Below are 12,423 nucleotides of genomic sequence, written 5' to 3'. Positions count from 1 at the left end.
TAATGTAAATACTATATTCTGCAATTTGTATTCATCTCCTTGATTTCCAAAATTAAAATTTGACAGGGATGACTTTAAAATTTGACTCACGGTACCAGGTGGAAAGAAAGAAAAATGGAGGTGAGAAATATATTCTTGCTTTCAGTCCTGAACTAAAGTTTAGAAATTACCATTATTTGAAAGAACTGAAAGGATATTCTTTAGTAACAATGAAAAAAAGAAACAAAACTGCTAAGTCATGCTGTTTGGGTTGGTTTCTTTGTTCCACACAAACTAGGTTTATTTTAAGCTTATTTGACACCACTAGATTACGAACAACTTCCATTACTGCACTTGAAGCTTATCATTTTCTCTCATCCTAAGCACTTCAAGAACCCCCATAAAATTACAGATAAAGAAGATCTGTTAAAATTTGTTCAGACAGATGTTAGTGTTGCATCCAATGAACAAAAAGCTAGCTCTTGTTCAAAACTGAAGTTATGTTTGCTGAAACATGAGTTAGAACAATGGTAACCCTAAGAAGCTCCACTTTAAAAATATCGCCATCAATACACATTTATGGGAGCTTCTTTTACAGAAGATACTTTAAGTTCTTGATGCCTTGACTTGAATACGGAAACTGCCATTCACTATTAACAACAGAAAATAGAATCAGACAATTATGGTGTGTCAAGCATTCAAACATGAAAAATTAATTAGTTATGAACACAAAACAGGATTGTTTCAAGACTGCAATATGATTGACCTTGCCACTACTTTTTTTTTACTGCTACTGATCTAATGACTGAATTGATAGTTCTAAAAAATCCATTCTAAAGTCTTCTCAAAAAGACATAAGGGCAAGTCTGAGGGTGGAAAGAGCCTTTGTTTGGAAGTTCATCTGTTGAGTGAATATTCATCCACTGAGTTAAATAAATGGATAAATATAACGAGAAATCCTTCCACTCAGACAGGGAACTGTAAGTTGGTTTATACGTTTCTGAGCACTAAGACTGCAAAGAAATGGAATTCTCAAAATAAAAGTTTCCCTGAGAGGGGAGAGATGCCGAACTGAAGGTGTGTACTCACAAACGTTTATAACCGGGCTTTTGGAATTTCTTTACATACCAGATGATTCAAAGAATGCAATTTTTTACCCTACCAAATCAAGCTATTCCCATAGCTAAAATCCATTTTTGTACCTTATAAACAACATACTTGCAAATACTTCTTTAAATAAGATGATTTTTGACACAGAATACGAATACTAAACTAGGCCATAAATCACAATGTAAACATTCAAAATTAAGGAAGATATTTATTAACACAATTATCTAACCGTGAATTATGCTGATGCACTCAAACACAGCTACCCATGCAAGAAAATCATTTTTCTTGCTCGTTTTCTCACTCCTAATGTACAATGAAATCCCCCAAACTGATGACTGTTTTCTTCTTCTCTGTATCCACAACCCAATATTATTCAGTATATAAAAACCAACAATTACCACAAATATTTTTAAAAGATACTCAATTAAGACTCTAAATATACAGAAATCAACTTGTATCTGTAAATACAGAAAGCTCATCTAACTTCATTTGGCAACAGAGGACTAGAGCTATTGACCTGAAACACTTCCCCCATATTACAAAAAGTAATCTTTTATTAAAAATAAACCAACATTTTATACAGATCAGTGTCACCTTCTTATCCCGAGTCCCTGCTTACTCTTTTAGCACATCAAAGTTGGATTTGTTTAAAATAGCACAAAACCAATTTAAATTATGATAATTTAAAAACATTTCAAAAACCTAAACTACAGCTTCAGAATAATATTGGCAATACTTGTTTTTCAGACATAATTTGCTAGAAATTACATGTATTTATTTAAAATGGATCCTTTTTCTTTTCATTCTCATTGGTTTTCCACACAAAGCCTTTATGAAGTTATTAAATAAAGGTTTTTAATATAATCTGATACAGAATAATAGATTGTTGGAGTGTAGAAAAACCTGATGAAAGCACCATGCCCTTACTTACAGGCTGACCCTTGACTTTTGTTCATTGATGTAACTACAGAAACCCTATGAATATACATTTTTCTTCCTGTTGACTAAGCTACTTCTAGTTTTCCTGGTTTATTCAAGTCTGGGCTGAGAACTTGCCCACTTACCTCAGTAGGTGCACATACTTCTAGCAGCCAAGAAGAGAGAGATGGCTGGAAAAAGCATAAATGAAAAAGGAACATCCAAACTACAGCTCCTAGAAGGATCAGGTTTGTGGTCACCCTTACCACTCTTGTAAGTATGACTTACTTTTTCTTTCCATCATGTAGTAACATTTTAAAACCCTGACCGGAGCAATTTCCATTCTACATTTTAAGTCTGGAACAAAAAATGGACGTTTTATTCAATTCTGTAATAGAGTATAAGAGGCATCATGACAGTCTTAACCTTTATGGCCATATTTAAACTTAGCTATGCTTTTTAAAGAACCTTCTCTACCTGTAATGATGAATGCCAGCCTTAAGTTAATCAAAGCTGCTGTAAAGCTCAGAAGACAAGAATTCAGTGGTGCCCACAATTAACTCATTCTCTTAAAAATACACCAATTTAGAGTCTCTCATGGAAATCAAGAGATTTTAAGCATAATCTGAAAATTCATGTATTTACAAGCCTTAGATTTCCAACTTTTCCAAAATTAGCTCTCCCATATTCAAGCCACAAACAGCCTCAAAATAGCATACATGTTATGACTATAGATTAGACGAATATATTCCATGACAGAAGCAGTGCAACAAAGGCTTCAAGTTTCCAATTTTAAATAATTTGTTATCTCGTGGATATTTAACACATTCACGAGAGGTACCCTTATGATTTAAGCAGACACCCTTGCTACCACGTGCCAATTAACAGAAAGGAATATTGAAATAAATTATGGTTGCAGTTAGTTTTTCGACATCTTCCTGTAGCTTCAATGAAACACAGCCACTTTACAAATAAAATTACAATACCCCACAGTGATATTACTTAATTTGAGCCAGAAAACAAAACCCCATGCTTCCTAACACAATAGTTTCCAATCTTATTTGGAAGCTAAGTAACAAATGTCTTTCAGACCACACTCACATTTAGCATTAAAAACGATGCTTGTTTCCCCCCAGTCAGGAAAAGGACTAAAATACTTGATCTTTCAAATGATACAAGTAGCTATTCATCAGTTTTGTTTGCCACCAGGGAAACATATCACATTCCGGATAAATGACAATTTCTATAGCTCAGTTTATTACTGCAGCTCAAATCATATAGTATCTAAAACACAGAGATGATGCAAAAGGGGAAGGAACAGCAGTTAAGATGTAGATCATCAAAATGGTTACAGACAGATCAGACAACTTATCTGAATGTTTGTTTATTAAAACAGAGGAACTGGGTTAAGTTGAATAATAAGAGATTTCATCCTCTAACAGTCATACAAACTAAAATTATGATGTAATGTGTTTAATATTTCATTTCTCTCTCTGCTACCCTTAACACACATACCTACTGAGATACATAGACCAAAAAAGAACCATCTTTCCACTTTCCCCTCCAACCTTCAGAACCTTTCACCGCGGTTTGCACGGACAGAACCGACTACACTAATACACTACTAAGTCTGAGAATCATTAAAATACTCAAGCAGTAAGGACAAATGATTTTCTTTCACTGATACTTGTTTTGTTATTATTGCTAGCAACACATCCCAATATCTGCAATTCTTTGATTCCTACCTGCAATGTATACCAAAACGCAAAATGTATTTTCTTAGACTGAAGTTGGGATGCATGCTGAGTTTTGCTGTTTACTGCAGATAGAAATCAAAGCATCACAATACATTATTAAGGAGGTTATTGATTACATGTAGGCCATGAGAAAGTGGACAGGAATGCTGAAAAGGTGCCTCAATTATTTTTTTTTCATGTTTCCTAAATTTCAGGTTAGTAGGACAGCTCCTGATATAATCTGAACCCCAATTAAACTATTTTTGGTGATTAACTTAGCTGTCTTAACAGAACAGTTAATTATCATATCAACTGGACGTAAACATGTATACAAAGGAGTATAACATTTGAACTAGAATGAAGTCCTACAAATTTTAGACCATCAAAGCCTTTTTGTTTTTACCATGTCCTTCACTCTAAATTCTTTTATTTGGTGTATGTCATAAGGACTTCAAGGATAAAGATCATAAGCCAACATTTTTCAATTTTTTTTTTTTTTCTGAAATCTTGTTGTTTTGTCTGTTCTGCTTCCTTTCCTCTTTCCTCTAATGCATGTCATTGTGCAAGAATAAGAACTGGTTGTGATTAAGATATAGTCTGTTCATTCCTAACAAGCACAAATAGTTGCAGCCAGTAACTACAGCCTGGACCCTTCCCATGTCCTGAAATAACTAAGCCAACTCACTGGAATGGAGTTCCTGCTGATGAATACTCTAAGGACACCGTGAACCTCTATGCTTCAAACCCCAAAACTTTCAGAGTATAAGTTATTTACATATCAGATCACCAACAAATTGCTCAACATTTCTTCCAAGTGAATCATGTTTTTTCAGGAATGTAACATAAAGCAATGCATTTTGGCTCCCAAATTCAGTTTTCGTAACAAAAAAGTTGAATATTTTCTCAGTAAAACCAAGAGCAAACAATCTCTTCTGGTGAATACAGTATTCCTTTACAAGTGAGCTTTCATTTAAGAATCTAAGGCTTTTTCCTTCTTACTTAAGAAAGCTTAGCTATTAAGAACCTGAAGCATGCAGTACATTTGTCTCTTATTCAACATGTTAAATTTTACATTTTACATCTTAAATGTAAATCAATATAAAAAAACCTGTCAGCTTGTTGCATTAAGATAGTGTTAGTGTATACAGACAAAGTCATGTAAGAAAAGACATATATATCCAGACTTTTTCTTTTCTCGTTTTTTTTTTCCCATTTAGAGGCTATGCACTCGCTTAGCTAAGCAGCAGACAACACTACTTTGAACTAATGTGGTCAATGTTTTAAAAACAGTGGTATCCAAGTTAAAAGTATTATTGGAAATAAAGCAAATCACAACCACATTCTAAAGACAAATCTCGTCCTCATTTCATTCATCCCTGCTCATTTAAAGACATACACTCTTCCTTTAATTTTCACTTTGAATAAAGTGAATATCTTTCAAAAATTAAGTACTTCCAAGATTAATTAAGCCTGCAATTAGCCACTGTATCAGCTCATTTACACATGGAACTGCAGCTTGAAAGGGTGATTGATGATCTCTGTAAATAGCACACTGGCTTCGAGGGCATCCACTTTCAGAAAGCCATCACTGGCCATACTGGAGAGACATTTTCTATTTTATTCTCAAAGGAAAATTTAAAATACTGCACTATTGTGACAGTGGCACAGAAGAACATCTGGGTTGAAGATCTGATACTTCTTTAGAAAATTACATATCCCAGTACAAGTCACAAAACTGAGTTCCTAAGTGGCAACACTTCCATCACAGGTATGCTTGACCAGGTCGTATCTTAGAAAACAATCCCAGAATCACTGGGCGGGCAAGGTTGGAAGGGACCTCTGGAGATCATCTAGTCCTACCCCCCTGCCAAACAGGATCACCTAGAGCACGTTGCACAGGATGGCATCCAGGCGGGTTTTGAATATCTCCAGAGAAGGAGACTCCACAGCCTCTCTGGGCAGGCTGTTCCAGTGCTCTGTCACCCTCACAGTTATGAAGTGCCCCCTCATATTGAGCTGAAACCTCCTGTGCTTCAGTTTGTGCCCATTGCCTCTCATCCTCTTGCTGGGCACAACTTAGTGACCAGTGATAGGACCCGCAGGAATGGTGTCAAGCTGCTGCAGGAGAGGTTCAGGCTAGACATCAGGAAGAGGTTCTTCACTGAGAGGGTTGTCACAGACTGGAATGGGCTCCCCAGGGAAGTAGTCGCTGCACCAAGCCTGTCAGAGTTTAAGAAGCGTTTGGACTGCGTGCTTAGTCACATGGTCTGAATTTTTGGGTAGACCTGTGTGGTGCCAGGAGTTGGACTGGATGATCCTTGCGGGTCCCTTCCAACTTGGGATATTCTATGATTCTATGAAAAGAGACTGGCTCCACTTTCTTGACACCTTCCCCTCAGATATTTATATACACTGATGAGGTCTCCCCTCAGTCTTCTCTTTTCCAAGCTAAATAGGCCCAGTTCTCACAGCCTGTCCTCGTATGACAAGTCTGTATTTAATTCAGCTTCATAATAAAACATACAAAAGAACAAAGTATAATACAGTGGTTCACTGAATCTCGGCTCAGTATGAACACAGCTTGTAAAAGATACTCTCCAATATTAATCCAACAGAATTACAAAGAACAAAGAATGCAGAGAGAACCAAACCTGTGGTTCTAAAGTATGCAGAAGCAAATGAAAAAAAAACACAAAAAACCCAACCCACAAGTCTACATCATCCTCATGTTCGTTTCAGTGGGACATGATCATTTAAATTCCTTCAAAAGTACTGAATCATGGTGCTTACTTAATATTTGAGTATGATGTAGAGCTCTTTTCTAACGATTCTCTAAATCATAAAGTAACTGAAGAAAGGCTACTGAGGAAGGTGGTAGGGTTGGAAACAGGTTTTTAAAAACAGTGAAACTAAAGTCAATAAAACATTCGGAAATGGTAGGCATTTTTGAAATTATAGCATTTAAAGACTTTCAAGAATATTACCTAAATGATAAACCAAGATGTATAAGAAATTATTATTAAAGTTTAAAAATATTCAAACTCTTTTTTAAAGGCTTAAGCAAGCTACTGCTCATAGGGAGTAATAACTTCAATGAAAACAATTGTCAAGAAAACTTTAGTAACTTAGAGTACTGTTATATGATGTAGAAATACCTCAGCTGCGGTAGGGGAACACACTACAGGATGCACACTCATATCAGTGCAGTGCACTGTAGGAGCTAGTTAGGCATTCAGAGCTAACTTCTAACTCTGTCTTTCCATTGCAGAATTCAGTACAACTCCAGGCAGAAACAGTGGCTGCAAGCATAGACCAGAAACCCAGTCATGGTCCCCCGTATGACCTATTACCCTTCCAGCAGTGTTTCCCTCATCAGTGAGTCATTAGAGCCCACTTCCCACTTTCTCAGCTCTCTTTGAAGCCTTATCTGACATGGCAAGGGAAGAAATAAAAACTGAAATTAGAAACACCACCACACAGTTGTGTTCAGATCCAAAAAGTTGGCAGATATACCCCATAGGAAGGAAAAAAAAAAAGAAAAAAAAGGAAAAAAAAAAGGCAGACAGTAGCAGCCTGCAGCCTTTTTCTCTCTCCCCTTTTCTTAACTGATTCTTTTCTTCCATAGGAAACTACAGAAGGAGTACCTCCTACAGTGCTTGTGCAAGTGAAACACTCCCCAAGAAAACCTTAGGGTATGCTTAGAATTTATGCAACGTACTGAACAAAATATTTACTTACAATTTTAAGATTCCCTTGTATAATTCAGAAGCTTAGTTATATGTTTTTGTTACTATAAAAGCAATACACCAGCAGAAAGAGATCTGTTTCACTATCACGTCTTTTTTTTCTATAGCCAACCTGCAAGGGGGATAAACTACCCTTAACAGATCTGTGACCTATATCAACAGAAACAATGTTTGTGGCCTAAATTTTATTTCTTATCAGGAAAAAAAAGCAATTAATTTATCTATTATTCTACTTTTTAATATATGAGGTATATCTCTGTCTATCTGTAAAATCTCTCAGGAATACATACCATGCAATAAAAAGGTGCTGATATGTAACAATGTCTTTAATGTATATATAGTTTGCAAACACAGAGGTAAGATGCTTGGTAGATTATCTTTTCTACCACCATGAAGTAAAAATTGTAGCACCAGACATAAATAACATTATTCATGCACAAGCAACTCAGAATATATTTTTATGCTCACATAGACTACAGTACCCTTTATTTTCAGAAGTCATACTTAATGCACAATTATCCTTGTAAATTCTTCCTCATTGTACATACAGAACCATAGAAAAATTTAGGCTGGAGGGGACCTCTGAAGGAACATGCTCAATAAGCTTTGTCTTGACATCTACTTGTTGCTATCAAAAACCATACTACAATGTTACTCTCTTTTAATTTAATTTAATTTTTAAACCCCCTTCCTCACCCCCTGAAAACAACCATTTACAAATAATTATTCAACACAGCATACATCCAAGCAAAACTGTATTTTCAGTGATTATTGTAGTAATCAGTTGCATGGTCTTAAAAGAGTTGCTCTAAAAGCTGCAGCTGTAGCAGAAATAGTAATAGTAGGTGTACTTTGTTAAGGCCTATAAGCTTTTTGGAACAAGATCAGTCATTAGCTGCTGGGAAGCTTGAGAAGGGCATGCTCCCACAGGATGAGCCACATGGTAGATAAAGAAGATGGAAGGGGTTTTAGTGCAAGATTACAGTAGATAATTTCAAGTTCACATTTGAATGATACTGAAGTATGACTGTTTTAAACAGAAGCAATAGTTACCACACAGAACAGCCCCTGCAAGAGCCTGTCATCAGATCTTCCTTTATACCCTAATTTGTCAACTCACTAAAGGTCATTAGCAAGCAAAAGGTCAAGGCCTCGAATTCAAGCAACTCCTAAATAGCCTTCTGAATGAGTTCAGGATCTTGTCTCTAGGGCTTCTGCTTTTAGTTTTCTTCCTTGATAATCTGTTTCCAGAGATTCACTAGTAATTTGTTTTTCCTGCAAGATTAGTAACTGCACACTACTTGCACTTTCCTCAATAAGTATGTTGTTTAAAAATCTATGCTGGCAGCCTCAGTCCTCAATAAAGTGTCCCATGGACAGCTTAGATGAAAGAACAAACCCCAAATTATTTCTAAGGCATGCATGTACTAAGCACACACAAGCCAAAAATGATATATTCTCTTAATTGAGATAAAAGCAGTTATAAGAACCTCAGAAAATGGTTCTGTTTTTTTTTTTCGTTTTCTTTTGGTTTGTTAAACTGAGATTAAGTATCTTGTCCCTGCATTGGTAAAGAACTCAAGAAATATGATTCTCATTGCTCTCTCCGGTTCACCTCAAGGCAAGTGAGAAGCTACATCATACACAAGAAGTGATTTAGGGCAGGTGGAGACTGGTACTCAAAGCACAAAATCTATTTCTTGAATGGGGATGGGGGTGGTGGATAAAGAGAGCTTTGTTCACTAGTGAGTTCCCTCTGGAAATACTGACTGCAATACAAGTATGTAGCCAAAATTTCCAAACTTTTATTTTTGTGCTCTAAGATTCTGTTACCATTCACAGAAATACGCAAAACACCAGCAGATAAATCAAGAGCATCAGGTCAAAAGTGCTCCAAACCCCCCTGACGCTGTTCTCCTAACAGATGCCTTCAATATCCAAGCAATTCTTTTTTCTGTGAAGAAATATCTAGTGCACTAGATCAGGAGGCAGTGAAGGAAACCTGGGAAAACACTTACAAAAAACGAATTAGACATGAAATAACTGAATGGTGAGAAGAAAAACAGCAAGAAAGAACTTGTGTGTTAAAAGGAGCACTTCGATCACCTTAACAAAAGAGAGCGTATTAAAATACTGGAGATTTGGCTCCTAAAGAATAGACAAAGGTTGTTGAGTATCTTCAGTCTCATCAGACAGGGACAATGGTCATTACTTTTTTGCTTCCCCATTCAGAGATTTGCCTTTTTATCCCATCCGTGCTACCAGGCCTCGTTCCATCTCGGGCCATGGCTTTACCAGCATTCCTTTAGCAGCAGCACTGGTTGAGACAGCAACCCTTCTAGCTGTTGTGTTGTCCTGGAACAGCCTTGGTATGATTACACTGAACCAGATCAAAGACGAAACAAAAACCACTCAAATATCCCCCACAAACCACTTTTTATTTTTTTCTTTTTCCAGTGTTACTTTTCATCCACAGCAGTTCCTTGAAGTGGCTTCAGTCATGGTTACATGAAGAGCTGGGGCAAGCAAGACAAGACAAAGCCAAAACCAGGAACAAATGGCAGCAGTGCTACCACAAAAAAATGAATGCAATCTCAGACCACAATGGTTCTTCACACATGCCTCCAGCCCCCAGCCCCCATTCCTGCACCAATACAGCATGCTCACAATCATGCAATGAACCAAGGGAACACATGTAAATGAGAAAGTCTTTGGTATACACACATATAGTTGGCTCCACTGTGCATAGTTTTTCTCACAATACAAGTGTTTTTGAGAAAACATAGCACAGAACAAATTCAGAAAAAATGAGACTATATCAGCAACCCATGCTGCCAAAAAATCCTTCATGAAATTATGCCTTCAGGTGAGCTTACATGCATCAACTGCTCCCAAAAGGGAAAACTCTCACACTTCCCCCTCTCCTGCACTGTCATTCTACTTTAAGTTTCTGTGTTTCGATTCTTAATGGCCACTATACGTACATTAGTTTTTCTAACAAAACTGAGCTTACATACTACTCCCCCTTCTCTCTCTTTCACTCACTGAGTTTGCCAAGCCTCACAAAATGCACCTTTTAATGATGGGTCTTCTTGTTTCAGAATCTCTTCCCTGCATCTGTTGCAGTCTAAATTTTACTTAACAGAAGCAACCAGAACTGTGATGAAGTCTTTGCAAAAGCTGGCATGATGCTCATAATGCTTTCTTCTCTGCAAATACTGTGCCTGGTATATCCTGCACTTGGCTTCTCCACACCTGCATCAGATGGCCACCTGGATGCTGAATTCAGCATCCAGCAGATAGCTGGATTCTTCTCTTCTGTTGTTTCCAGCCAATCAGCCCGAGCTTACCCAAAAGGCTTGTTACTGATTTTCCCATTCTTAAGTGGAAATGGTGCATCCCGAATTTAGAAGTTTGTTGTTTCCACTATGAGTCCTTGTTGTTTTTTTCTTTTTCTGAATGATGCTCAGATACTCATCTGCAGCCACTATCTCCAAATGTTGCATTAAAAAAAAAAGCCCAGTTTTATCAGTACACTTCAATTTAATATTTTTTCTTTTAAAATAACCTGGCAGACAACTAATCCAAATCTGACTAATGAGAAACCTTCACTTCTTTCACTATTTCCTCTTTGAGTGCACTGCTTTCATTTCTTCTTCAGTCCATTATGGAATAATTGACATTTATCACATTATAATCATTTTGTCTGTTTTGAAGAAACCAGCAACCTAAACTATGAAAAAGGAAAGCAAGAGGGAAGCCCTAGCAGATGTGACCGATGGAAGTGGTTTTCTCATTGACTGGAATACAACACTGCTAATCCAGTTGCCTCGAAACTACTATTGTGTTTAAAAATCAATCACTCAGTAAATCAGAAGATTCCCATATATTCGTAACAACAGAGAAAGGCACAACTAACTTGCATAGGCCATTACAGAAGTAATAGAAAAACTGACCACTTTTGATGGAAATAACCTTTACATTCTGCTGTTATGTGTATGCAACAACATGTGGCTTTAAAAGCTTATCATCTGTACATGGTGACGTATGGAAAAGGTTCAGAAATTCTTTGAGTGCCTCTTTCTTCCCCATGAAACTCCCATCCCATTTGCCACCATCACACAACAGTTAATTCTCAAGACTTGAAAATTTCTCTATGTATCGACTTTAGGAAGACTTTTCAAAAGCTTTGTTGTTGTTCTTTGACAATAGGAGATGAGCGGTTATTGCTAGGATTTGACGAAGTTTGTAACTCAAAAGGGGTTTGGAGGATTTTCTTGGGAGTCATAATTGGGTTCTTAGATTTGGTATTAGTGTTCAATCATTACAGATGAGCCATTGTATGGCAAAACAAAACAAAACAACTTCAAAACAGTAATGCTTAAAGATCTCGGAGGGAATAGTCAAGCAAAACAATGTTTTTAAAACATACACAGGTGCTTGAAATCAGTATCACCCACAGAAGCAATAACTGAATCTAAACAGAATTTCTCGTAAGTTCAAAATTATTACAGCTCAATATTTGAATTTTGCTTAAAAAGAAAAACAAAACAAAACAAAAACTCAGTTCAGTTTAGCCGTCACTTAAAAAAATGATGGCCTTAAAGCTATTTCTGTGTGCATACAAATTTATAAGACCCTTTGAAACCAATACACAGAAGTTACCGAGGTCTGCGAGAGAGACCAAGTTTCTGAATGAGAAAGTTCTCTGGTGTGGCACTGATCAGTGAAGGTAACTTATCCTAAGAATCTTGATCCAGACAGACAACTTCCTGTATTTCTTTCTTGAGTTTGGCCTCTGAATTGCCAAACACCTTCATGTGTAATGAAAAGTACCTTGAAAAGAAAGTCTCTCTTGTACATCTCAGAAGAATGCAGATTAGTTTTACATGTCCTAAGTTGTCACCAAGATCATATATGAAGTGAAGGAAAAC

At 36.7% G+C, this 12,423-nt stretch overlaps 1 protein-coding gene across 12 annotated transcripts in view; it reads right to left on the bottom strand.

The window, feature by feature from the left end:
- CASK (calcium/calmodulin dependent serine protein kinase) overlaps positions 1–12,423 on the bottom strand; it is a 217,900-nt gene that overhangs the window by 160,637 nt on the left and 44,840 nt on the right. The gene's annotated exons all lie outside the window — the stretch shown is intronic.

The sequence above is a fragment of the Cygnus olor genome, chromosome 1 (genome assembly GCF_009769625.2).
Source record: "Cygnus olor isolate bCygOlo1 chromosome 1, bCygOlo1.pri.v2, whole genome shotgun sequence".
Lineage (NCBI taxonomy): Eukaryota > Metazoa > Chordata > Aves > Anseriformes > Anatidae > Cygnus > Cygnus olor.
Note: the sequence above shows the minus strand (reverse complement) of the source record. Positions and strands in the feature narration are given on the sequence as shown.